At 53.3% G+C, this 27,703-nt stretch overlaps 1 long non-coding RNA gene across 1 annotated transcript; it reads left to right on the top strand.

Annotated features, from left to right (window-relative positions):
* The first annotated feature begins 1,558 nt into the window (after positions 1-1,558).
* LOC118693219 (uncharacterized) lies at positions 1,559-27,417 on the top strand. Its single transcript, XR_008508705.1, has 6 exons — positions 1,559-3,315; positions 4,240-4,351; positions 4,473-4,613; positions 13,534-13,653; positions 25,184-25,350; positions 25,914-27,417. It is a non-coding gene; the product is annotated as an uncharacterized LOC118693219 (long non-coding RNA).
* The last annotated feature ends 286 nt before the right edge of the window (positions 27,418-27,703 follow it).

The following is a 27,703-nucleotide window of genomic DNA, read 5'->3' on the forward strand; positions in this document are numbered from 1 at the left end:
GCTTGGAGCAACCTGCTCTGCTGGAAGGTGTCCCTGCAGGGAGAGGAGCTTTAAGGTCCCTCCCTACCCAAACCGTTCTGGGATTCTGTGTTGGTGTCCTTTGGGTGACCTTGGGAATTCAGGCAGCACCTCTGAACTGCCTGAAAATTCCCCCCAAATGTATCTCTGAAGCTCCATGAGGGCAGAGCAAGAATTAAGAGCAGGAGATACTCACCGAGGTGGCTGGAAGGTGTCACAGCTCTTCCACACAGGCAGGGAAACTGAGGCACAGTGTGCCTCTCCTCACAGAGGGCAGCAGCAGCGTGCAGCGGTGAAATCTGGGTGCCTGATGCCAGAGCCATTGGATTTGGAGCAGATGTGCTGAGCTGAGCCAGTCTGTTCCCCTTGGGAGTGGCCGGGGTGGAGGTGCCCCGACACTGGCTCCCCCGACCCAGGGGGAGGAGAGCTGCCAGAGGCCCTCACAGCAATTTCAGGGCTATTAAGGATGTGCTAATGAGCTTCCTGCATCGTTTCCAGCACTCCACTCTGCCAGCTCTGCCCATGCATTAACACCTCCATCCCGGGAGGGCAGCAAACACTCCGCTGGAGCTGTAACTCCATTTATCATGGATCTGGGCATCAGCAGGGCTGCTGCAGCTGCAGGGCCGAGGAGAGCACTTTTCTCAGCCCTCCATCAACACAGAGAGCAGGCGCTCAAGGCACCTCAAAGGAGCAATTGCTGTTTCCCCAGATCTGGGCAAAACCTGACAGAATTAATGAGCTGGTACAATGCTGCTGTGAGTGAAGGGAGAGGCAGAGAGGGCTGCTGCAGGATGCTCGCAGCCATCCCTGGGCTCTCTGCTGCAGGGTGCTTGTCACTGTCATATTTCCTGAAAAATCCCTTCACCAGGATTTCTTCTCCTGGGAAGATGAGAAGTCTCAGCTTCTCCATGTTTTGCTGCTCTGAAATGTGGAGATTGTTTATCCAAACATGCGAATTGTTTTTAATTAATGACCAATTACCATCAGCTGTGTTGGACTCTGAGGGGTCGGTCAGTCACGAGTTTTTCATTATCATTCTTGTTAAGCCTTCTGATGGATCCTTCTCTTTCTTTAGTATAGTTTTAGTATAGTATTAATATCATATCATAATAAATCTGCCTTCTGAGAATATGGAGTCAGATTCTCATCTCTCACCTCACCCTGGGGACCTCACAAACACCACAGGTGTCTCAGCCATCCCTGGGTGTGGTCTTTGTTGGGGTCCCCAGGATGAGGGAAGAGATTAACCTGACTTCATGTTCTCAGAAGACATATTATCATATCATATCATATCATATCATTGAAAGGATAGAGACAGAAGGCTTAACAAGAATGATAACACAAACTCATGACTCCCTCTTCCAGAGTCCCGACACAGCTGGATGTGTTTGGTCATTAAGTTAAAACAATTCACATGAAACCAGGAGAAGCAATCAGATAATGATTGTTTTCATTTCTCTCTGAGGCTTCTCAGCTTCTCAGGGGAAGAATCCTGGGCAAAGAAGATTTTGCAGAAAACATGACAGTGACACCTGGGCTCTGTGCTGTGTAGGATGGTCTCCATGCTCCCAGGAAAGGCCACATCCATCTGCTGTGCCTTTGCTGTGCCTTCCTGGTGCTGTTTCCCTGGTACAGTCAGTCCTTGGGGCTGGCTCTGCACGGCATCTCTGGGATGGTTGGTGGGATCTTCCCCCGCTCTGCTCTGCCTCTCTGCATCCTGGGGCCATCTGCTCTGCCTGGGGTGGGTGTGCTGGGGGCTGCCAGGATTGCTGTTCCCTGTGGGACAGAGGCAGAGCTGGGGGAAGGAAACTTCTGTGTCTCCACAGAGGTCTGACAGGGATGAATTCACGAGGTTGTACCTCACATGAAGAGGGGGAAGCAGGTGTGGAGCTGCCCAGAAGCTTTTCCTGCTGTAGCTCTTCCAATTGCACTGCTGGATGTGGGTGCCTGAGCAAAGAGCACAGAGAGCCCTTTTTGCTTCACGACTGCATTTCTTCCATTTGAATATCGAGAGGCATTTTTTCTGCTTGGCTATTTAGAGGTGAGTGTCTCCTCCTGTGCATGGTGCTTTTGCACCTGATTTACTGTGTGGAATTAAATGTTAACCGGGGGGCTGATCCAGTCTGCTCTGAGCAGGACACCTCCTGGAGCTCCAGAGGCATTTCAGGAATGAAATCAGCTAATGGAACCTTTTCTCACCCTATAGGTGTGTGTGATGTTGTGTTCAGTGTCACCGTCACATTTTCTGAAAAATCTCTTTGCCCAGGATTTTCTCCTTGGAAGCTGAGCAGCCTCACAGAAAAAGGAAAACAATATTATCTCATTTGCTTCTCCTGTGTTTTGCTGCTTTGGAATGTAGTTGGAGATTGTTTATCCAACATGTGAATTGTTTGACTTCATGACCAATCACAGTCAGGCTGGGTCAGGACTCTGGAAGGAGTCACGAGTTTTCCTTTAGCATCTTTTAGCCTTCTGTAAGTATCCTTTCTCTATTCTTTATATAGTTTTAGTATAGCATAATGTAATATCATATATCATATCATATCATGAAATAATAAATTAGCCTTCTAAAAACATGGAGTCAAATTCATCATTCCTTCCTTCCAACGACAGGGGTCTCAGGAAATACCCCAGTTCAGCTCTTCTCCAGCCCCCCTGGCCACAGGCACCCTTGAGAAGCATCCCTGGGGCTGAGCTCTTGCCCCTCAGTTCCTGTGTGACTCTGTGTGTGTGCAGCTCCTCAGGGGCTGAGCTCTGGGGCTGTGCCTCTCCCCTGGGTGATGCCTGGCCAGGGAAAGCCCCACACAAGGTGGAGATCACCTCCCTGCTGCCATGTGGGAGGCTGTCTTACCAGGAGAGGAGATGGAAAGGTGCCCAGCTGATACTTGTCACTTCTGACTGCAGGCAGCACGGATGTGTCACCGGCAGAGCAAAAGGGGAACAATGTTATTTTTGGCTGGATCAGGCTGTGTTCTCTCTCCAAGTTCCACAGGCTGACACGAGGTGCTGCTGAACACTCAGTCTGGTTTATCTTTGCCACGGTGAACAAGGGGGAAAAGCACTTTTTTTAATTTTAAAGAAAGTATTTGTAGCCTTTCATGCTGGCAGAGCCTTGGCAATGAATCTGGTGTGCAAGGTATATTTTGACTTGGTTTAATGTCTCTCCTGCATCTCCCATGCAGCCATCCAGGACTTGTCCTGCAGCCACAGAGGATCCAGGTCAGTGCTGGGGAGCAGGGACTGTGTTGCCACAGGGATCTCCACACTGCAGTCCTTGCTCTGCAGCCAAAGCAGGTGGGTTTGGAAGGACGGGAGAGGTAGGAATCCCTGGCTCCCAGGAAGGAGCAGCAGTGGGAGAGGGAGGATCCCACTGCTGCTGAGCCATCCTGCACTGCCTAACACAGAGAGATCAAACCCAAGACAGCGGGATTATTTATTGAGGTGTTTGTTTGAAGTTGAATGGACAGGAATCACATCTCCAAACTGTAAAGAATGAGCTTTTTAGCCTCTTTCCTTTCCACAAAACAGCAGCAACATCTCGGCAGGGATGTCAGGGCGAATCTGTTTCACTGACAACAAGATTGTTCTGTCTAGACGGGGAAGCGCCGCCAAACCGAGGGAGGCTGCGGAATAATTTAAAGCCAAAATACTTTACAGACATTAAATTTAAAAATAAAAGCTGGCTTGACACACACGATGCTTGATGGATAGCTGGTGTGAGGGTGGGATGGCAGTTGGCTCTGACACAGAGTGTGGTGGCAGGGATTGGCAGGTGTCCCTCAGGGTGACCCAGTGCCTCTTGACCTGCCACCTTTTCTGGATCATTTCCACCAGAATTAGTCCATGGAGGCCTCTGAGTGGCCTTTGGAGCTCAGTGCAGGGATTCTCTGCCACGTCTTGAATTCTGTAGCTCTGAGGCAGCTGCCCAGCCCCCCCTGCCCCCTCAGTGCCACCTCCTGAGTGGCACCAGGGAATGATGGAGCAGAAAGGTCTGGGTGGGTGGGAGATGAGCCTGGCACTCTCTGTCTGCCTGGAGGAGCTGGCAGCCAGGGCTGTCTGAGGCTCAGGGCTGTGGTGGTGAGGCTGCAGCCCAGCCAGCATAAGGAATTCCCTTTCTTCTGGCAGAAAAATAAAGATGAAATATTAAAAGCATGGCTTAAAGGCTGCTGTATATACATATATATATATAAAAATATTTTTTTCCTTTCTGCTCAGCAGTGCTTTGGTGCTGCTCAGAGACAGCAGCCAGTCAGAGCAGGAGGGATGCCAGACTTCAGAAGAGAGCAGGGAGTGGGGCTGAAGCAAGGGAGAAAGAGGAGGATTGTCTCAGGTGGGTTGATTTCAGAGCTCAGGGTGAATGCTGACCACTCCAACTCCACCACAGCCTTCAGGACTTCAGTTTCCTGTTCAGCATCAGGAAACAAAACCTGCTTTTTTGTCTGTCTTTACAGGTGAGGGCAGTGCTCTCTGAAGCAGGAGGACACCTCCATGTGGGCCACTGTCCTTGGATGAGGGAGGATGGGAGGAGAAGAGGGCCAAGGCATTCCTGGAGAAGTCCTGCAGGCTCCCAGCTTGCCATTTGTGCCATCCTGGTGAGTTCAAGGGTCCCTGACAGGTGTCTGACGTGGTGTGAGGTTTATGTGAGGTTTCTCCAGGGCCAGGCTATTCCATTTGCTTCTGCTGGTGCCCTTGGGATCCAGGCAGCCAGGCACCCTGGCAGCACGTGCTGTGTCCTGCTCTCAGGAGATTGGGAGGCTTTCCAGCAATCCCAGCTGCTGGGTGGGCAGCAGGAGCCAGCAGCATCCCACAGTCTGGGACTGCAGGAGGAGGCTGCAGGGAGGGAAAGGGTTGGGTTGGACTTGATGCTCTTCCAACCCAGTCATTCTGTGAATTCTGTCCAGGTGGGGTTGGGCTCTTTCTCCAGGCAGCACTGACAGAACTAGAGGGCACAGCTGCACCAAGGGAAATATAGGTCCTGTATATCCTAAATATAGGATATTAGGAAAAAGTTTTTAAAGAAAGGGTGATAAAGTTCTGGAATGGTCTGCCCAGGGAGGTGGTGGTGTTTAAAACAAGGTTGGATGTGGCACTGGGTGCCAGGGTTTTGTTGAGGTGTTGGGGCAGGGTTGGACTCCATGATCTTGAAGGTCTCTTCCAACCTGGTCATTCTGTGAATTCTGTGAGGGCTGAGGGCTGTTGTGTGCTGAGGGAGGAGCTGGAGGGATCCAGCTCAGGGTGTTTAAAGCTGTTCCTTCTTGTTTCTCCTGCTCTGTTGTCCGCGGGTCTTGATGCTCAGGGATGTGGGAAAGGGAAGATGCAGGGAGTGGGCTTGGAGCAGGGTTAACTTTCCACCTCTGCAGGCACTGCCAGCCAGGGCTGTTTAACTGCTGATCAAGGATGTGCCCAAAGGAAGCAGGCTGGGGACACAGTCACTTGCTGGAGCCCACAAACTGGGAGGAGCTGTGAAACACAGCTTGACCTCCACTCCAGCTCCAGCTGCTGCCTGGCCTCAGCCCTTGGCTCCTGTGTGCCTCTGGCAGGGCAGGGTGGGGACAGGCAGCAGAAGGGGGCCCTGATGTCCCTTTTCTCCCACAGCCTCGAGCGTTCCCCTGCCTCCTGCTGCCTGTAAAACACCCTGTGATTAATTACACCACTCTGTAGCTGCCGAAAATTTATTTAGAGTGTTGTGTTTGCTGCTGCTGCCACTTACACAATGGCAAATGTGCCTGTGGCTGCTAATGGGTCACTGAAGGGGATCAGACCATTGGAGCTGCTCTGGGAGCAGGGCAGGCAGAGGGAACACTGCCAGGAAGGTGAGACAGATCTGTTCCAGTAGAATGGTGCTTGCAGGAAATTGCTTGCTTCTCTGATAGCATCCAACTACTTTAATAAATCATTTTTTCCACTAGTTTGTTTAGCTTAAGCTTTCTCCTCCCTGCATCCTAAAAATTAGACTAATAGGACGTTTTTTATCTCTGAGAGGTTTGGAAATTATTTTCCTTCAAGGATTTCACTCTCCTTGGAGTGCTCAGAAAAAGAGGGGCTGAGGGAGTTGTCAGCTGGAGAAAAGAGCCTCAGAAAGAGCCTCCCTAAAAATGCTACCAAAGGCATGCAGAAATCAGCCCAAGCTGAACCAGCTGATGGCCCTGCTGTTGAATTTTAATGTTTCTGTGGGGCTGGTTTGTGTGAACTGAAGCAGGCTGTGTTTATTCTATAGAACTCTGTGGGTATCTTGCACTGCATGTCACTCCCTCGGTGCACTGAGAGCAATTCAGCTCGAGGAACCATCACCGCCACCACTGTTATCTTTATTGCCAGTCCTGCCTGATAAGTCTGCTCCCTCCAGGATGGCTGAGCCCAGTGAGTAGCCCAGACCCGTGTCTGTGTGTTCAGGAGAAAGCAAAGCTCGTGCTCAGGAGCTGCTTGCTGAGATCCCAACAGCAGGAGCTTCAAACAACCCCAAGGGCTGCTTTAAAAACATGGAATTTGCAGAGCTCTGCACAAGCAGTCCCTGGGTTTTTCCAGCACATTGGGATTCAGGTGGTTCTCAGCTTGGAGGGGCAGAAATGTGCTGTAATTTTGTGGGTCCTGCTGTCCTTTCTGACATTACACTGCAAATTCGTGGCAAAACTCAGCATGGAGTCAGTGACTTGTGCTGGGCTTGGGCTTTCTGACCCAGGGTTGCTTTCTGAGCTGTGTCCCACGTGGGAGGTGTCTGGGGTTTGGTGTCCTGCAGGGCAGGGCAGAGCTGCACAGGGTGAAGCTGGGCTGGCAGCCTTGGTGCACAGATCCTTGTCCATGGTGGCAATGTCCCTGCATCTCAGATGGCTGTGGGAGCCAGGAGCCTTTGTCTCACCCATGCCAGCTTCTGGTTGCCTGCTGGCATGGCAAACAGCCATTCCCCTCCCTCCTGCTGAGCTGCTGGTGCCACTTGTCCCCTCCATTTCAGCTTGCTCAGGGACTGGGACTTTCTCCCAGCTCTGGGAACTGCTGGAGGGGGGATCACAGCTGGCTCCTCGTGGAGTACCAACAGGTTTCTATCTGCTGTGTTTGGTGGCACTCCTGAGCTGTCCAGAACCACCCAGGTGCTGTGGATGCAGCCTTGGCTGGGAAAGGGAGAGCTCCTGGCTCCGAGCATCTGAGGAGAAACAGTTCCGGTGTTCACAACAAGTCAGTGATGGCTTCACCTGCTGTGTTGGCTCTTGCTGAGGGGTGGAAACACTTGGAGGAGGTCCCCCTTTGTCCCTCTCTCTGGGCAGAAGGGGCTTGGGGAGCCTGGCAGGGCTCTCTGGTGGTGTCCCCAAGCTCCTGGCCCTGGGATCTGTTGCCATCCTGGTGCTGCAGGGAGGGGCTGTCCCTGCCCAGCAGGGCCCTGGCAGCAGTGGGTGCTGGAGGGGCACAGGGCAGGCACTGCCAGGCTCTGAGCAGGCACTGGGGAAGGCAGAGAGCTCCTCCCAGCTCCCTTCTGAGGCCATGGGATGTGGGAGAGAAAGTGACTTTTAGAGAAATAAAGGAGACTTCCTTTTGGGTCAAGTGCTCTGGAAGGGAATGATTTTGAGATGAAAGGCTTTTTGCTCTGGTAATACAGACTCACATTGCCTAGAGGGAAGTCTGCCTTATGCCAGGCTGCTTTTCCCTCTGGGGGCATTGAGATTGCAATTGAAGATGAATTTTCAACATACAAAAGAGAAGAAGAAAGCTGAGAGAAGACTTTAAAACATATCAGGGGTTCTCGTGGTCTGTTTTAATTTGTCAGCTTGTCTCTCTCGCTTGTAACATCCCTGTTGGGGGCAGGGATTGTTCCTCCTCTTCCCTTTGTGACTTGCTCCTTCCCTCTGGCATCTTCATCAATCCCAGGCTCTGTTTTAATATTTTTCATTTTTTTCTTTTTTTTTTTTTTTCCTTTTTTGCACCCATGGCTGGTTGACAGAGCAGCAGGAGCTCCTGTGTGCTGCCCTGGGTGATCCCCGGGCTGGAAGAGATCAGAGAATCACAGAATGGTTGGGGTTGGAAGGATCCTTAAAGGCCATTTAGCTCCAACCCCCTGCTATAGGCAGGAATGTCAGCCACTGGACCATGGTCTTGGTTAGCAGGGGGTGAGGAGAGAGCAGCCCTCAGCCTTGGGAGCAGCCAGGTGAAACCCCCTGAAAGGCCTGGCATGGACCCTTTCACTGTCAGTTTATGATCTGAAGGGTCTCTTTTGAAAGCATGGTACATTTGGCTTTGGTAAGGCTATGGGAAGCCTCAGAGTGTTTAATTTCTCTGCTTTCTGCTGGTTTCTCCCCCCCTGCCCTGCAGGGATGAGGCACACGCTGGGCTCTGCTGCTGCTTAGTGTGAAGTGCTGTAAAACCCCAGCATTGATTTCTCAATCAAAGGTGTCTGTTTGCTCCTCGGTCTGTCCTTTAATGCCTGAAAATCCATTTTTCACTCCCCAACAGTTTGCTGTAAGGTTTTTAAATCAACTGTTGTGCTTCAGAGCTCTGGGAAGAGAATGGATTCGGTCGAGTTGGCTCACCAGTGAGTTTTGAACCAGACAGAAAACAGCCAGAGGCTGTCGGGGCTCTCCAGTCTCAGGTGAGACCTTTCCCTGTGCATCACTGTGGTTGGTACAGGCCAACATTGTTCTCCTTGTTCAGCTTTCTCTCTTTGGAAAGTTGTGGGTCTCCCTCCTGCCCCAACAGTGACCCCGGCTCAGCAGCTCTGTGCTCCCCAGGCTCTGGGGATTGTAGGCTGAAGTTTCAGGTTGTCCTGAAAACAGATGCCAGAAAAACCTCCAGACTTTTATATGATACTAAAAAGGAACAGCATGTTCCCACCTGTGCTTCCCATATTTTCTTGGCAGTCACAGCATTTGCTCACTGTTCCCAGAGCTGTTCCCACAGCTCTCCAGGGGCTGCACAGCTGCCCCAAGCCCTGCTGAAATGCAGCTGCTTTTGGGGAGGAGCAGAGTGGCTTGGGGCAGCAGGGAATGCTGCTGGCCTGGGCTGTGCTGCTGCAGGAATTGCAGCTGGAGACTGAGCTGGGACAGCTGCAGCAGCTCCTGCCTTGGCCTCTGCCCCTCCAGCAGCTCTCCTGGATTACAGTAATGTAGTAAAGGTGTTTAACCCCATCTTCCCCCTTGCTACAGGAGGGAAAATGCCATGGAAAATCTTTTCCAAAGGTGGGAGTGGGATTGCTCTGCAGCCTGGGAGGTGCTGGTGGAGGCAGGAGGGAAGGGGAAGAAGGCTGGTGAAATGCAGGTGATTCCTGGTGCTAATTGTATGCAGCAGATTTATCTGGAAGGAGCTGAAGGATGTGCATCAAGGATGTCTCAGCTATTCAAGTGAGAAATCAAATTAAACTTTGCATCAAACAGAGGAGCTGCTCTGTGCTGGGAGTTGTGTCGGATCCATTAAGGTTTTCCTGTGCCAGGGCCCCAGAGGTTGGTGGAGAGGAAAACCAGTGCAGGGGCTGTGTTTGCTGCTCACCTGGATGTGTTAATGATGTGGGCAGCAGGAAAGGGGATCAGTGCTTTAACCTTCAGGACAGCTGTGTGTGTGTGTGGGGAGGGGGACAGTGGCTGCACAGCAGTGCCTGTTCTGTGTGCCCAGCAGGCACTGGGGGATCCTCAGGGCTCAGCCCCAGGGAGCTGGAGCTCTGGAAAACACTTATCCCAGTTCTTATCCCAGTTCTCTTCTCCTGATCTCCCAGCAATAGGCTGGGACACAGAGCCCCTTGGGAACCCTGGGGTGTCTGGGAGGCAGCTGGGAGAAATCTGAAGAAAAGCAAAACCATCAGCACCACACAGAAGCGTGGCCCTGCCTTGCCTCTCATCAGGCACAGGTGCACATGTGCTGCAGGCAAGGGGCAGATCTGGGCAGCACATTGCTCCCTGCACAGGGACAGACTGCTCAGAGGCTGGGTGGAGCAGACTGGGCATGGCAGAGGTGGCAGCCCAGAGGATGCTGCCAGCCTGGTGCCAGGGGAATCGTCTGCTGGGAATCCGTGCAGGATTTTGGCTGCAAAATTATTTCCCCGCACAGCACCAGAGGCTCTGAGTGCTCCCAGGTAACCAAAGCTCATCCAGCTCTCACCATGGTGATGGTGGGATGCACCAAAGAGCTGTCAGGAGGAGGAGAGGAACACTGAGCTTCCTCAAGTGCTGAGTGCCAGAGGGTTCTCTGCCTCATGTACAAAGGCCCAGCTTGGCAGCTGCTCTCTGGTTTGGTCTCTCTTCATCCCTGGTGCTCTGCTTTGGAAGCTCTAGCTTGGTATTTTAAAGCCATTTGCAGCACTGCTGCTCTGCTGCCAGGAGTAAAATTGGTCTGACCTGGGATGTACAGACACATCCTGGTGCTGGAGCACAAAAACCCCCTGACAGGCAGGGCTGAAGCTCCTTGGGTGTCCTGCCTACTGCTGGGGCTGGATTAGGGCTCTCCAGCCAAGTAAATATCTTCCCTTCTTCCTTTTCTGTCATCTTACAAGGATTTTCAGGAATTTAAGATGCTAAACCCCAATTAGGCAGCACTTATTAATTTCCGAGCTGTAATTTATTTACAGAGTGCTGCCGTTTGCAGCAGCGAGCGCCGGTAATTGCTGCAGTTTGCTTTCCAGGCTGGGAGCTGAGAGCCTTGAGAAGCCTCAGTGTGGCAGCCAGGGCTGGCTCTGGGTGCACCCTGCCTCCCAGAGATGTTGGATTTTGGCCTTTTCTGACCCAGAGATGGGGCAACTTAGAGGTGTTTTAAAAACTTTTATTCCATTTTCAGTCTCATGAGAAGGGTGGGACAATACAGATGTTAGAATTCACACCATCACAATCAGAAGCCAACTATCTCCTAATTACAAAACATTATAGGTGTTTCTTGGCCTATCAGCTTTAGCCACGCCATGCTGTAGATGCCTTAAAGCTAATCATCTAAAATTACCCCTTGTGGGTCCCACTACAATACAATTTTCACAGTTCTATTTCTCTAAAGTATCCAGTCTTATTAGCTGGGCCATCCTTTGAAACTTGTTTCTAGTTCCATTTCTCTCTCAGCAATGTCTGTCCTATTCCATGGCATTTCTAAGTCAGCATTTCTTATCTCAAAGTTTGCATACAGATGCACACTGCGTGAGCCTTCTGTCAGGCTTTGCGAATTCTCTACAAATTCATTTCCCACATTTCTCCCTCTCTCTTGAATGGAAAAAACTTTTTTGATGGGATACAAGGAGCTGAGGAAGGAGCTGATTCTCACCCAGACAGCCCAGCTTTTGCTGAAGGCAGTCCTGTCCTGGGGCATGGGGACAGGCCAGGGGCAGCAGTGCCATCCTCTCCTCTTGGCAGTGCCTTTGCTGTCTCAGTGGTTCCCTTTCATTTGTCCTGGAAGGATATGGGTGTCCTCATCCTGCTCCAGAGCTCCTGCAAGGCTGGACCAAGCACCTGACTGTGGGTGTGAGGGCAGAGCTGAGGGAAATCAGTGAGGCCAAAGCAGTGAGACCCCACACGCTTGTGCTTGAGGCCACCAGCAGCAGGGATGGATCTGTGCAGCGTGATGGCTCCAGGCTGTGCCCTCCCCTTCTCTCCCTGGCACAGCCTGCTGCTCAGAGCTGCAGAGGTGCTGAATCCGAGCTCTGCTGACGTGTGACCAATTCCTCTAGGGCTGGCTGAGCTGTTTTCCTGGGGCACTGGCTCCTCCAGGATGAGCTGGAGGATTTTTCATCCAATTTTGTCTCCATTTTGTCTCCGCTGCGGCTGGGTTGAGAGAGGGGAGCAGCCCCCTGTGGTTTGGGGGTGGAGAAGCTCTCCCTGCTCCAGCCACTGCGTTGTCTTGCCATCTACACCAGCAACACCTTCAGGAGTCTCCCTGATGGCTCTTTAGGGAAATAAGCTGGAGGTTCATCAAAGTGCCAAACCACTGCCTTCACCTTGTTGTGCTTCCCAAGGACCCCTGGAAAGTGGGGGAACAGAGCTGCTCCCCTTCCCCTCCCAAGGGATGGGATCTGCTGGGGCTGAGTGTGTTTGTGTAGGACTGTGAGGTCCTGGTTTTGGTTTGGCTCCAGAGGCACTGCCAAAACTCCAGTGTTTCCTGCAGCCTTTGACAAATGACTGCAAAATATTCTGGTTTTATCTTGTAGCAGCCTCCTGAGAGGCTCCTCCTCAGCCCTGCTGAGCTTGCCAAGGAAGCAGTTGTACTGAGCCACCATCTCCAGTTGATCCATAGTTCCTGTTTGTGGGCACAGGAAGTGTTCCAGGCTCCCAGGAGGAGGTAGGGATGGGAGCCTGGATGGATTGGCCATCTGGAATGCTGCTGGGCCATTTGGTACGGAGGATCTTGGAGGAAGAGCCTCTGGTGCTGCAGTGAGCTCTGTGCTGTTGGGATAATTTCTGGGAGCTTGTGCAGGCAAGTCCTGGCTTCTGAAATGCCTGAAAACAGTGAGTTTGGACCACTGCCTGCTGCTGGGATGATCCTCTTTAATATCCCTGTCCAAGTATCCATGGAGAAATGTGACCTCCTTCTTCCTAGGCTGAGCATACCAGGATGCTGCCAGAGGGTTCCTGGGTTTGTTTCTTGATCCTCACCTCTTCCTCAAGCACTTGGTGATGCCCCATGATGTGTGAGGAGGGGCTGCAGGGAGCCTCTCTTCTCTTTCCATGGCTGACCTGCAGAGCAGGAATCTGGCCCTGGAGCATCCCCTGCCCTTTGTAGGGCTCGAGTTCAGCAGTCCCCAAACTTAAAATGCAAATTAAATGGAAATTTGAAGGGCAAAGGGGCTGCTGACTCCTTCACTGCTGGGCTCTGCTCCTGCAGAAGTGTTCCTTGTATTCCCCTTCCCCAGCTGGCCTGGGCGAGGCCCTGGCAGGATAAAGGAAGGCAATTTCCTCAGCTCCTGCTGAGATCTTACGTGTTTCTGTTAAGGCAGAGAAGAGGAAGGAGCACCCCAAGCGTCCTGGAGCTGTGGCACTGTGGAATTGTGCAGCACTCAGCCAGACTGAATGATCATTTACACCGCTCTTTCCCAGCTAACAGAATAAATAACACAGCTGGTGAGCAGCAGCAGAGAACCTCTTGGTGTGACAGCTCCAAGGGAAGCCAGACCCTTTTCCTCCAGCCCTGTGCTGTGACCCAGGGCAGTTCCCAGCCAGCCCAGCTGGGTGTTTGTCACCAGCAGCGGGGTGGAAGGGAACAGCCAGTGCCCTGACACGGCTCTGAGCTGCTTGTGGAAGGAACGTCTATTTCAAGGAGTCAGAGCCTTTCTAACCTACCTTCCTTTGAAAGGAAAAAAGCCCACCTAAATATATCCTCCCAGAATTAGAGCTTTTAGCCTGCCTGCCTCCTGCAGCCCATTGTCCGGAGCACCAAGAGCTGTTTCCCTGGAAATGGCAGTGCAGGCTAATTGCTGTTTGAAGCCTTTCCTCCCACGGAGCAGAGCTCAGCCTGGAATGCCATTCCCTTCCCTGACAGCTCTCTGGCAGAACAGGCTTCCCAACCTATTTCTCCCTGGTTTTCTCCCTGGACAAGCAAGATTTCATCAGAAGTGTTTCCCTGCAGAAGCCACCCGAGGGTGTGTGAGCAAAGAGGGAGCTGCTGGGGACACACCTGGGGACTGACAGCTCCAGGGGAGCTCAGGGGACCCTCAGCAGTGGGATGAACCTGGAGCCTTCCCTACAGGTGAGTCAAGGCAAAAAAGAAATGTGAATAGGAGGAAAAGCACATCTGATGTATGTGGTTTTTTCACTTAAGCTCATGAAGAAGAGCAGGCTGTCAGAAGGCAGGACAGGCATTGCAGTGACAGCTTCTTATTTAATATAATTGCTACACCTCAGAAGAAAAAGAAAAACAAAAAGCCTTCTCATGAGCTAAGATGATTTTTCCCTCAAGAAATCCTCGAGGTGGGGTGTTAGCATTGAACTCTGCAGAGGAGAGCCCTGCTCCCAGTGAGCCCCTGGGGCTGGGAAGGCACTGGGTGGGAAGGGAAGATGCTGGGGAGGAACGTGGCCCAGCAGTGCCCTCTTTGGGCACAGCACTGCAGGGTGTGCGCCCACATCTCTCCTTCATCGCCTGGGACACAGCAGGACTTTGCTCCTTGTGCAGCACGGCCGGGCTGGAGATGCTCACACACAGCAGGAGTTTGCTGCTTTGGCATACCTGGGCCTGCTCACTTCCCCAAATCTTGCTGCTCTTGGTTTCCTTGTGGTGTTCCTGCTCATGACAGGAGGGTTGGAAGCAGATGATCCTTAAGGTCCGTTCCCAGCCAATCCATCCTGTGTTTCTGTGAGCTCCTGGCAGCTGTTTGTGTCTCCCTGAAATGCTCCTTCCTCTGAACTCCTTCCACTCATGCTTGTGCCCCTTCCCTGCTGCTGTGCTTGGCCTGTTCTGCTCCCTCAGGTGTCCCCAGCTCAGCCATCCCAGCTGGCCAGCACAGCTGGTTCCCAAGCTGGGAAGCTTCCCCTGGAGCAGAACCTCCCCTGTCACACTCTGACCACGTGCCCTGTGGCTGTGGGGGCTCTGTGTTTGTCCCCCTTCCCCAGAGCAGTGGGAAGGGCGCATGCTGTGCAGGGAAGGAGGAGCTGGGAGGTGGCACCGGCGTCCCTGTGACTCAGGGATTGCCATGAGCTGTGCACAGGCTTTTCCAGTGGTCCTGGGGAGGAGCTGCATCCTCTCTGCCTTCCCAGGAGGGCTCAGAGCAGGCTGCTGCACACCTTCCCTCCCCTCTGAAGGGTGGGGAGAATTTACTGAGGTTATTCACGTGGCTTTTGTAGTGTTTAGTCTGACAAGAAGACTGCTTGGCTGTTTGGCTGTTGTTTGCTCCTGTTTGTGCTCCACGAGCATCACTGAGGCTCTTGCTGCCCTCCACAACCCCTTTGCCAAACTGCTGCAGGGACAGAGTGAGCTTTGCCCTGGCAGAAAGGAGCCCCTGGCACTGGGTCCTTTCCCTCAGCTCCTCTTGGCTGTGCCCAGCACGAGTGGTGTTTGTTGGCCGGGCTCCCTCCCTGCACTGCTGCCTGCCTCGTGCTTGTCCCTGAGAGGAACCAGCAGCACATGATGGTTTGGAGACAAATCGGGCTCCCAGGTGTCAGGGCAGAGGTGAAGGATCTGGAAATCTGAGCTTCACCTGCCTGCAACTCATTCTGGGCTTTGCTGGAGCGAGCTGTGGTGCCCAATTCCCTTTGCCATGGAACAGAGAGGTGGGAACAAACCTTGGCAAATCAGCTCTGCTCTTCTGGGGAAGCAGCACAGGCTGGGAAAACGCTGGGCATGGCTCACCAGCTGCACCCACGGGGCTGGCAGTGGGAGCTGGGGCTGGCTGAGCCGGGCTGCAGGGCTGGGAGGTGCCATGGCTGTCCTGGAGCTGTCCCTGTCCCCCATGTCCTTGGGTGAGCGAGGGGCTGGCAGGTTCAAACCCCAGCTCTGGCACTGCTGAGTGCTTGAGCAGCTGCCAGCTCCGAGCTGCCAGGGGCTGATCTGTCACCAGTGACTGTGGCCAGCCCTGGGGACAGGGTGGCTCGTGGTCCCTTGGGGAGGGGGCAGCCTGTCCTTGCTCCCTGCCCCACAGCAGTGCCCAGCCTGCTCACCCTGCTCACTTGGTGTGCTTGTGGAGGGTGAAGTCACAGATATTTCTGGGCAGAGATAGGATCTCCGGCCAGCTCTCCTTTAATAAGATCTGGGGCACTGGAGGTGCCCCATTCCCTTATCTCCCCTCTGCAGATGTACAGGGCCCCCCTCTCCCTCCAGACTGGGAGGAAGCAGCTGAATCACTGCCACAGCCCCTTCTCTACCCCTAAATAAAAGGGGAGGTTGGATGGATGGCAAAGGAAGGCATGAACACAGCACTGCCCCCGTTTTCTGTGGCTCCCAGGGCTTCCTGGAAGCTGCCTGCTGGAAAGGGAATGTCCCTAACCAGGGAAGTGAGAGCCAGAGCATGTCTCCTGGCCAGAGTGGCCACCGTGAGCCAAAAATGTGGAAAAAATAGGTAGAAAAAGGGAATGGGCATCACTTCATCTATTACAGAGCCTGGAAAATGCAGAAGTTGGGAAGGGAAGGGAACAATGGGATGGGAAACTTCAGTGGAATCACTCGCAGTGAGGAGGAGGAATTGATTTTTAGCATATGAAAAATGAAAGGGGGAAAGAAAAAAGCTCTCAGCAATGCTGTTGAACTTGGAAAAGCTGAGTGTGTGGTGTTCTCTGTGGAGAAGGGATGATGCCTTCAGCTCATTTGACAGTGACCCTGTGGGAATCTGTCCCCATTGATGCCATGGCCCAGGGCAGCAGAGTTTGGGAGTGTGGGGGGCTCAGGGCAGGCAGGGCCCCCAGCTCCTGCCCGGGGCTGGAGAGGAGCAAGGAGTGAGGAGCAGCTCTCTGGATGAGCCCTGAGCCCTGCTCTGGGGCTGGGCTCCTGGGAAGAGCTCGATGGAGGTTTAGTGTGAGGTTATGCAATGATTGACCTGACAGGAGCGGGTGTGACTGAGCCAGCTCAGCTCCCAGCTGGGTCAGGCTGTGGTGCTGATACCATCAGGGCTTAGAAATGGAGTTTTCTTTGATCAGAAAGTCTTTAACGTGGCACCTTGCTGTGGAAATTGGTCTGGGAGAAGCTCTGTGCTTCCCCAGGGCCCATCCTCACTCCCCAGGCCAGGCTGAGCTGTTGGAACAACACTTGCAGGGCCATTTGGGGTCTGTCCACTGGTGTCAGGCAGTGCCACCAGAGGAGCCCCTTGTGGCTAGGTCCCTCGGTGCAGACCTACCCCTCCCTGCTGTTGGAATTCCCTGTTGCCATGGTGACTCCTCAGGTGTGATGCTCTGGGTGCTGTCTCCCTGCCAGGTCCTGCATGCCCAGCAGAGCTGTGTGTGCACCTCAGGGTGTCCACGTGCTTGTCCCAGCCTGCAGAGGTGCTCCATAATCCCCTTGGAGCATGACTGGGATCTCTCCTGAGCTGGGGAAGGGTTTACTTGGAAGGTCTGATCAGAAGGTTCAGGAGAGGCCAGCAGGGCTCACCCCACTGTGAGAGCTCCTCAGCTAAACTCAGCCCTGAGTCACTCGTGAGTCAGCAATTCGGGGGCAGGGAATCTTAATTTCTCTTTTCTTCCTCTTTTTTCTTTCCCCTTTTTAACAATGATGCCTACCCAAGGTAGGCTCCAGATTGGATGGAATTTGTTCCTAACCCAGCACGTTGCCTGCCTGCAGTCCTCTCCCCTGGAGCGTCCCTGAGCCACCCCAGGAGAGTGAGCTCCATCCTGTGATGCCTGCCATGGCCAGGGCCTGTCTGCAGCTCAGCAGCCTCCCTGCCCATCATTAGTGGCCCAAGATGTGGAAAGCTCTGCCTGGCCAGCGAGGGCTCATGCTGGCAAAGCTCTGTCCCAGGCTGTGGGCAAGCAGAGCATCCCTGGAGCTGCTTGGAAACACAGTGAGGGAAGATCCACCCAGATGCTCTTATCCCAGCATGGTGCACCAGTACTGCAGCACTGCCAGCAGCAGCAGAATGCTCTGAGAAAACCACGTGAGGGTTAAAACAAGGAACACCAGGAGATGCAGATGTGCTGGGCCTCCAGACCAGTCTGAGTCAGAGCCTGAGACAAGAGATGCAGGACTACAGGGGACTCTTCAAAATGCAGTTTATCGTATCCAAGATGTTACAGCAGTCCAGGGTCATGGGTGACAGAGCTACAGCTGTCAGCCACAGCTACAGGCAAGCCTGAAGACATTTTAATTTTGGTTACAATGCATTATATACTTTTCTTCACTGTGCATCTTAATGCATAACAACCAATCAGTACCTTTACTATTACCTACAGCCTATCATAACTACTATCATTACCACATTATGGTCATTACTAATCACATGAGTTAGTATGGTACAGTTTAAACTTAAAGTTGTTTTTCAGTTTTCTTGCAGTGCAATATTCTTAGACCTTTCTTCTACTTGCCACATTGACACATCTTGTTTGCCTGGGGTAGCTTTCTGCTTGGTAAAAACATCTTTTTGTTTGTGGTCAGCTTATCCTTTGCTTTAAGTCATAAAATCTCTTTCCAACTCGACATAAGCCTGGCTTTCTTAGCTGTCCAGTAAGGCTGGCTGAGCAATCCTCAATTTACACATATCAAATATATATCAAAACTTGCTTCCATCTCTGTTTTGTTCTCAGGTTCTACATTCAGAGATCTTTCTGCCAAGCATTCATATCTGTGAGACTTTCCTGTCAAACTTTCATCCTTTCCAACCAGTCTGTCCCTGTGCCACGTGTGCCACCAGCCAGCCCTTCCCAGAGGAGCTCCCTGGGGGCTGAGATAGAGCAGAGCTCTGTGCTGAACACCCTTTCCCAGGCTGGAGCAGCCTGGCCAGGCAGCTTCTCACAGTCCCCAGAAGTAAATCCTGGGAGCAGAGTCCCCACTGTCGGCTGTATTAATTTGTGTGAGATCCCACTGAGTGTGTTTTGCATAATTTGTTTCCCAGAATGAAGTGTTTTACAAGTGCAGCGTTTAATCACCTTGCAAAAAGGGGACGAAAAACCATCCCGGTGCCTGGGGCTGGGAAGTGGCTGGAGAGGAATCTGGAGGAGGGACCATGAGCTCACCCCAGCGTGTGAGCTGGGCTGCAGAGCCCAGAGGAGCGGGTGTGTGCTGGCAGAGAGCCTGGGGCTGGACAGGAGAGCTGGAAACACCAGACATGGAGATACCTGCAAGGAGCCAAGCCCCAGCATCCTGCCCAGGGGCTGGATCTGCTCCCCAGCCTGCCGTGCCTGCCCTGACTGGAGGAGGAGGAGATGTGGGTGCTGTGCACCCCAAGCCTCTGCAAGCCAGCCCCATTGCAGCTCCTGACACACAGCTCTTCCCAGGGGCCTTGGCACTCCTCCACCTCTGTTCTGGGTAGAGACACCCCAAAAGTTGGCAACTCAAGTATCTTCCCAGCTGAGTGTGTGCGTTTCTGGCAACAAGGGCAATCCAAGCAAGGCTGACAACACCTGAGCCAGGAAACTACTTCTGGTTCCTGCACAGAACCTGGCCCTTCTTCGAGGCAGAGGTACCTCTATTTTGGTTAAGGATTGCTGGCCAGCATCCTTCTTTTTGGCCCTGGGGATAAATCAGGATAAATCAGGATAAATCAGTGGCTTGGTGGACCGTGTAGGGCACAGTGAGCAATGGGTGCTCCTGCTCTGCTCTAGGGATGGCAGTGGGTGTTGGCCTGAGGGGCTGCTGCTCTCACTGTCATTTTTTTTTTTATTCACAGCAGGTGAAGGATGAAAAATCAAAATAATGGCCAAGAATCCAGCATCCACTTGCCTTCTCTTGCCCATGGCAGAGCAATAAATCCAGCTAAGGCATTGCAGCGGGCGAGCACAAGGTTCAGCCCAGAGCCGAGGCTGATGCTGCCCAGCAGCCTCAAGGTGCGCTCTCCTCCTGTCCCCGCCTGCCTTTGATGCGCTGCTGGTGGCGATCGCCTCAGCCGGGCTGGCAGAGCAGCAGGAGCCTGCCCGTGACTAATGAGCTGTTTGTGCTGCTGCCCGGGCCCGGTGGGGCTCTGAGAGCCGCGCTGATAAACCGAGTGCCCGCTCCTGCTGCGGGCATGGCCCCCGTGCCCTCCTATCCAAAGGAGCTCTGCTGCAAGCGCTGCTCCTCCTCTTCCATGGCCAAACAGCCTGCTGAGGGCCCCGGTCCTGCCGAGGGCTGGTCCTGCTGAGGGCCCCGGTGCTGCCGAGGGCTGGTCCTGCTGAGGGCCCCGGTCCTGCCGAGGGCTGGTCCTGCTGAGGGCCCCGGTCCTGCCGAGGGCTGGTCCTGCTGAGGGCCCCGGTGCTGCCGAGGGCTGGTCCTGCTGAGGGCTGAGGGCCCCAGTGCTGCCGAGGGCTGGTCCTGCTGAGGGCTGAGGGCTGCTGAGAGCCCTGGTCCTGCTGAGGGCTGGTCCTACTGGCCAATACCACAAGCAAGCCTTGGCCTTAAGTAAAAGTAAATTATAAAAGGCTATCACACCACATCCATTTTCCAGCTAGCGTGGCAGAGCTTGGAAAATGCAAAAGGCTTAAGTCCTTTAACTCAGAGGTTCGGATCCTCTCCCTAGCTTAAATCATCTCCCATGACTAACTACCCTCTCTTAATCAACCTTAATCAACCTTATCATAGGCCTCTCCTATGTCCTCCCAGTCTTAATTGCAGGAGGCTGAGGGCCAGTCCTGCTGAGGGCTGATCCTGCCAAGGGCCGGGCCTGTTGAGGGCCCTGGTCCTGCTGAGGGCCCTGGTCCTGCTGAGGGCCCTGGTCCTGCTCAGGGCCCTGGTCCTGCTGAGGGCTGATCCTGTTGAGGGCCCTGGTCCTGCTGAGGGCCCTGGTCCTGCTGAGGGCTGATCCTGTTGAGGGCCCTGGTCCTGCTGAGGGCTGGTCTTGCTGCTCGGCAGTGTAAGGTGGGGATGACAGAGTGTGGGTGGTCCTGAGCATGGCCATGGGCTCCAGGAGCCTTCTCGCCACCCCTGTGCTGTGGACATGACAGCCTGGTCAGAGTGGGAAAATGAGCTAAGTTTTCCCAGAATCGGCCTGGAAGAATTTAGGGAGTTGGAGATAAACAATGATGTCCAATTATTAAAAACAACCTGCAGTTGTTGTTTTCCTAATGTCTGTTTTCTTGTTATTGTTTATAAATGAGCATCTTGTTAATTAGCCCATCAGGTGTGAAATGCATTGATTAAATGACCAATCAAGTCCACCTGTATTGGACCAGTGTAATAAAAGAAGTGGTTCAAAGTAAAGACTTGTGCTTATGCTACTCAGCCTTCTGATTGTCTTTTTGTCATTTCTTACTAAACAGTGACCCTGGTGTGGCTGTCAGCTTCACGGAGAGGCTCTGAGCTTTGAGCTTGGGCTCTGGGAGATGCTGCAGGAGCAGCACCATCCCTTAGGGAGACACATACCCCTCCCTTGGCTGTGAGAAGAGAATGAGCAGCAGGGAAGGATGGATTTTGTTGGTGCTGCTGAACAGGAAAGGGAAGGAGCCTTGGGAGCAGGACCTCCTGTCCCTCAGCCACGTGTGGGGTGATGCCATCCTGGCAGGAGATCTGCAGGGCTGGGTTGGAGCAGCACAAACAGTGCAGAGTGGATGGGTGCCTGCCTCTGCCCCGTTATTTATTGTGCCATAAATCCGAGGCAAGGAGCAGCAGTGAGCGCTGTGAAGGGTTTCACACATGTCACATGTGTTTGTGTAATGGAGCAGATGCTCCTCTGAGCCCAGGGGCTCTGTGAGCAGCGGCTGCTGATGGATGGGGCAGCATTCAGCTGCCTGTGCAGCAACATGGACCTGCTTCCACATGAGCTGGGACAGCAGGGACCCTCCAGGAGCAGTGTCCCACCTGTGAGGGCACCTTCTGTGAGGGTGCTTTGTGGCTGATGCCATCCCAGAGAGGCAGGGACCACTGAGGGGTTTTCTTTGAGGAGCTGCTGTTGATTTTGTGTGTGTGCTCATCTGACAGCCCCTGAGCCCCTCGGATGGTCCTGGCCATGTGTGACAGCAGAGCTGTCACCAGTGCTGACAGGAGAGGTTCCTGCATGGAGCTGTTCCTGTAGGACGTGCAGCCAGCTGGGAGGGGCTGGGGTGGCACCTCTGCAGGGGGACAGGCCAGCACACAAACTCCCAGGATGTGCAGGGATGAGTCTGATGTGTGTGGCCCACTCGTGGGTGAGAGGCTGAGCAGGCACTGACAAGCTGGACATCAAAGCTGGGTCAGCCAGGAGACATAAATCCTGGTATTTGGGATTAGTGCAGGTAATTTGTTTTAAAGACAGACAAATCCCTTTCCTGGAGGTGCCTGCCTGTCACGGGAGACGTTCCTTGTCTCCAGAGGAGTTACTCCAGCTGAACAGCTTCTGCTCTTTCAAGGGCAATGGACTCTGGAGTTGCTAATCACTGGGCTGGGGGATTTTTTCCCCTAACACTTGTTGGTGATTGCTTCCTCCTCCTCCCTTTTGTGTTTCTGCAACACCCCAGGCTTGGGAAGAACCATCTGCTGATTTGATTAATGGCCCTCTTCTGAAAAAGCAACGGAGACAAATGTCCTCCTGAACATGGCAGAGAGAAATGGAGAAACAGGCTGGCTAATTTTCAGCCATTATTTTGGAACCCAAACTCCTTCCCAGTATCAATTTAGCTATTATTTCGAAAACTAATTAATTTTCACTCAGGCAGCTCCAAGAGACCTCAGTTTAGATAATTAAGAGCCCATAGATTATGAAAATTCCTGCTTTTGGATCCCACTGCACTGCTTGCCTTCAACAACACTCCCACCATCGTCCTGCTTACCAACTCCTTTCATCAATCCCTCTCTTTTTTTTTGACAATCAAGAGTAAATAATTAGCTATGATGGATTTTGCTGCTTTCTTGCAGCTCCATTCCCTTTGTTTTTTTGGTTTTTTTAGTCCTTAAATGTTCTTCAACCAGGCAAATTTTGAGGTGGTTTTGCAGCTAATTACAGCCAAGCAGAGCAAATTGCTGCTGCTGCCTGGAAGAGCTGGGGAAAGGTTGGATTTGGCTTACAGAAAAGTTGGGAGATAAGGTATGAGAAAGTAGATCCTAGAAAGTTAGCGATGGGATATTTTTTCTCTCTTTTTCAGTGTTGCATGATGTAACCTGAATTTAAAACATGAATTGCTGGGCTGGGCTGGCTGACCTCCCCTGCTGGCCTCTTGCTGTAACAGCTCTGATCCTCTGGGACACCCAGTCCCTGGGAGATTTATCTCACCTTTCCAGAGTCAGAGTGATCTATTTCCCAGGCATTTCCCGGGAAGCGAGCCACAGGGAGAGGGCTTTGGGTGTGGGAAGGGCAGAGAGGTGCTGGTGCAGCGAGGCTGTGGGGTGGGGATGCTTCTCCCACACCGGCCGGGGTTTATCTCTCCAGACCGCGGGTTTAACAAGGCCCTGCCTAGGGAGGATCTCTAACAATTTCATTTCCAGCGAGCTGTGAATTAGGAGACAGCCTGCACAACAATGCGGAGCAGGAACAGGCTCGTCAGCTAATTACTGTCCCCGTGTCCCCGCAGTGCCACCGCTGCTGCCCCCGACTGCTGCCTGTCCTGGCCGCATTCCGCTGCTGGCTCAGGCACAGCTCTTGCCTGGCTCTCAGCGGCAGCTCCTGCTCTCTCTGCCTCCCCCACCTCCCGCAAGTTTATTAATGAAAACCTTATCTGTCTGCGCAGATAATGCCGGGAATAATTAGTACTCAGTGAGCTCTGTCGGGCTCCTCAGCTCTGCCACCCCCTGCCCTCACCTCCTTCCTATTTGCAGTTTCCCAGGTGCTTGGTTAGCGATGGGGATGTTTTGGTTTGGGTTTTTTGTTGGTTTTTTTTTTTTGGTGGGGGAAGGAGGGGTTTAGATCTTCCTCACCCTGTGCAGTTTTCAGTCTTCTTGGCTGCATCCACAATCCCCATTTAAAACCTGTGACAGTGGGATTGGTGTCTGTGCTCTCCGCCCAGTGCACCCTGAAGCAAAAGCAGCCCCGTGGCGGCTTGATCCTTAAAGTCCTTTCCAGCCCATTCCCATGATTCTGTGGAAACCATCTGAGTTTTCCTTGCTCAGGGCACACCTGGTGCATGTGGGGAGCTGCAGCCAGGGATTCTGGAAGGGCTCAGCCCCCAGAGACCCGGAGGGCTCACAGCTGCCCCCGGGTCCCATCCCTGCAGGGGAGCAAGGGACAGCCCCACCTCTGCATCAGGGACCTGTCCCAGCTCTGCTCCAGCTTTTTTTTTTTTTTTATTATTGTGTTTATATTCGTTGTTTCTTGGCTCAAATCTTTCAGCCTGATAAAGGATGACAGCGCTTCTTGAGTGCCTGGGATGGCATAAATAATTCTGGTGCTGAGAGCGAGATTTACAGTGATATAAATGTCAGGAGTGAGCCCACTTTGTATTAATGGCCTTATTAGTTATGTTGCTGTAAAATACTGATACTCCAGTTGTTAAGCAGCCATGGCTTTGCTCTGCAGCATTAATTCAATAAATTGGGCCTTTTTTGATATAAATCTTAGAGTCTGCTGTGCCCCATTAGAAAATCCTTCATGACGTGTGGGAGATCTTGAAATGGCTTTGGCTGAGGCACACCTGGGAATAAAAAAAGCTGCTTGGTGTGCAAGTGTGAGGTGAAGACACTGAATCCTGTGCTTGGGTCACAGCTCAGCATCTCCTGTGGGCTGGGGATGTGGCACAGGTTGTCACACAAACACCTCAGGGGCAGCCCCTGGAGGTCTGGGGGTTTCCAGCTACCAGCTCCGTGTCCAGCTGTGTCCCCAGAGGCCAGGGCTGGGTGTCACCTGTCACCCAAAGCTTGACTTGGCTGCAACCCCCAGCTCTGGCTCACCCAGGCACCGAGAGCAGGTCCCTGGAGGAGAGGGGAAAGGAGAGGAAGGGCTGGGAGGGTGGCACCGGTGGGACGAGACGCCCCTAGCACTGCTCTCATCGCTCTTTGTGCCCTCCCTGCCGTGTCGCTGTCACCGCCTCTGCTCCGCTCGCTGCTGTCACCTCCTGCGTTAATCCGGAGGTGAGCTGGCAGCCGGGACACCTCTCCTCGCCTGACCCCAGTCCCGGGCTGTCCCTCCCTCCTCCCTGCCCCGGCCGGGCTGCCAGCCTCCTCCGTGGGACAGGTGCCACTGCTGTCCCCATCTGTCCCTTCTCTGGAGCCGCCGCTCCTGCCAAGGCTCTTTTGTAACTCTGCAAACTTTCCACCAGCGAGAGGCGCAAGGAGGGGGGAAAGCACCACGATAATTGAAAATAAATGATGCATTCTATGAAATAAATGTTCTGGTGCAGCCAGCTTGCTGCAGACGGGGTAGTTATTTATTTATTTATTTATTTATTTATTTATTTATTTAGTTATTTATTTAGTTAGTTAGTTAGTTAGTTAGTTAGTTAGTTAGTTAGTAGTCTTCCTAGAGGTCAGAGGTGCCTGGGAAAAGGGGGTTTGGTAGGAAAGGAATGGCTCTCCCAGGCTGGTGGGGATTGGATTTCCAGTTGTGGTTTGGGCTGTGGCCTGCAGTGGTGGCCTCTGGGAGTGGGATGTGAGCCTCAGGTGGGAGTCCAGAGCAGGAAAAGCATGGTTCTGAGCCGTGCAGAGCTGCCTGGGCACAGTGCCCACATCAGGATGAGGCAATGGCAGTCCTTTCTCCTCCTGCCACTGCTTGCATGTGAGCATTTCCCAGCTCTGACACAGTGTTCCTGTATTTCATGTCCATCCTCAGGCCATGGCCATGCCTCTGCTGAGCCTCCTGCCCCTGCAGCAGCTCTGACCCACCAGAAGCTTTCTCCAACCCACTGGTGGGAATTTGGGGTGGCCCTCAGTGACCAGAACTCTGCTGCTGCCCTGCCAGGGTTAACACAGGTGAAGCAAACAGCCCCTCTGCCCCAGGTGAGTTTGCTTTGAAATGCTCCTCTGGTGAGGATTGACTCTTGACACAGCTGTTTGTTATGGGAAGAGGCTGCATTTTCCTGGGAGATGTTGGACTTAACCAGGAACATGAAACTTTCTCCTGCCTTGGATCCTGCACATCACTGCTGACCATTTCGTGGTTCTCATGCCTTGCTAAGACTTATCCTGGATTATTATTTAGCTGCTAATTAATCTGGAGAGCGATGTAAAGGCTTTGAACTGCTGTTTGAAGATTTGAGTGGATGGTTTTTGCTCTTGTCAAGGAAGGAGGGATTTGGAGGTGAGATCCCAGCTCTGAATGACATTAAGTTGCTCTGCCCTGACAGGTGGGAACAGCTCCTGACTCCCTCCTGCCAGCACCTGTAGGGGCCCTGCAAGACAAATCCCCTTGGGAATCAGGAGCACAAAGGTGCTTGAGGAGGGATGGCAGCCAGGGTGACACTGCCTGGGGATGGGACACTCCCTGTCCAAGAGTCAGTCACCAACAGGAGCCTCCGGGAGAGGTCTGGAGTTACCAGCCCAGCCCATTTCTTCTCCCACAGGCATTTTCCCTGCTATCTCTTGGTGCTGAAGGACAGCTCAGACGTCTCGTTAATCACTGCTGATGACGGAGCTGTGGCACTCAGGTCCGGCTGGCTGCTGCTTTCCCAGCCAGGGATGTGTTGCCAATGCTGCTCCCTGAAAACTCAGCTGAAAACAGGTAAAAATTGTGTCCCCCTCGGAGTTGTAGCTTGTGGAAGATGCTCCTACTCTGTTCCAGCCTCTCATTCCTGCCCATGGTGCACACAGTGAGTTGTGCCCTTGCAAACCTGCATCTTTTTACATTTTTCTTTTCTCTGTGCTTGTCAGGATCAAGGGCAGCTCCATGGTGGGCTGATCTGCTGCTGCATTGATCTGGCAAAGGCTGGGGGTGAAAACCCCACAGCCTCCAGACGAGGCCATAGAGCTTTTAGGATGCAGTTTTCCTGAATCTGTCCATCACAAAGCAAACAAACACCCCCAACCTGGAGGCAGCTGGCTCGGGTGAGCATCGATCGCTGGCTGCTGGGTGAGACCCACCAGAACCCCACCGGTGTCAGGAGGCAGCTCCAGCCCTCCCAGCTTCCAATCACAGGGCTGGGAAGGAAAGCCAGCCTGCTCAGGAATCAATCGTTTGACATCTGCTGTCAGCCTTCTGACACCCAGCCCCGCCGGTGAGGACCCCAGCAGGAAGCCTGGTGGATCTCAGCTTGTTTTGGTCTTAATCTGACCTGGTTTTGTGATAATGTCATCATCCATCACTGCCCGGGCTTGTGGGGAGGGGAGGTTAAACTCCTCCCTCACACTCCACTGCTCCCCTGCCACTGCTTTATCTCTGCAGAAGCTGCATTCGAGTGCAATTCACTTTGTTATTAATTTCTTTTACACAGAGGCTTTTCAAGTGCCCGGCAGCGGGGCTGATGTCAGGAGAGGCTGCACAGCCTGGCAGCTGCAGTGCTGGAGTGGTTTGAACAGCCAGCTCCTCCAAGGGCAGCAGGCAGAGAGCTGAGAGCCTGCTGGGGCAGCCCTCCTGCCTGCATGGTGAAACTGCCCCGTGGAGATGGCTCTGGACTGCAGCAATTCTTCCTCAGCAGCTGCGGGGCTGGATCAGGACGGGATTGCATCACCCTGGCACCCATGGAGATCTGCTGCCCCAGGGACAGTCCAGCTCAGTGGCAGGGGCACATCAGGGCTGGGTGGCCGTGGCCCGTGGGTGTCCCTTCAGCAGGTGACGTGTCTCAGTGAGCCCAGTGCTGGAGAAGTGGCTGCAGGGCTGCTCTGGCCCTTTCCCAGCTGCACGGATCCCCTGCCTGCCATCCCCAGGGAATCCACCCACATGGGCTGCACTCCCAGCTGCAGAAAAGCTCCTGGAGGACCAGCAGCCTGTGTCCCCCTGTCCCCCCTGTCAGCCCACCCTGCCATGGCTTGTGCTGCTCTGGGGACTGGTGTGCTGGGACCCTTCCCGTGGGTTTGATGTACGTTTAATCTGGTAGTGAAACTATGTTGCAAAATGTAATAAATCAGACGTTTAATCAAATCCAGCCAGCCAGCACTGATGGAAACTTGGTGGCGGAAGAAAACATTGCATTTGTGTTTGTTTATCTCCCCCTGTGCTCCTGGGGCCATGTCCTGAGTCTGGTGGAGAGCTCCCCGTGCTTGGTGGCACCGGGGGGCACAGCCTGGATGTGGGGCCACTGCAGTGGGGTCACTGCCAGCCACTGGCTCCCAGCCCACCAGCTCCCAGCAGTGGGATCTTCCTCCTGCCACTGCCCTCAGCAGCCCCTTTCTCTTCAGAACAGGGTCTCACAGGGTA

This window comes from Molothrus ater, chromosome 18 (assembly GCF_012460135.2).
Source record: "Molothrus ater isolate BHLD 08-10-18 breed brown headed cowbird chromosome 18, BPBGC_Mater_1.1, whole genome shotgun sequence".
Lineage (NCBI taxonomy): Eukaryota > Metazoa > Chordata > Aves > Passeriformes > Icteridae > Molothrus > Molothrus ater.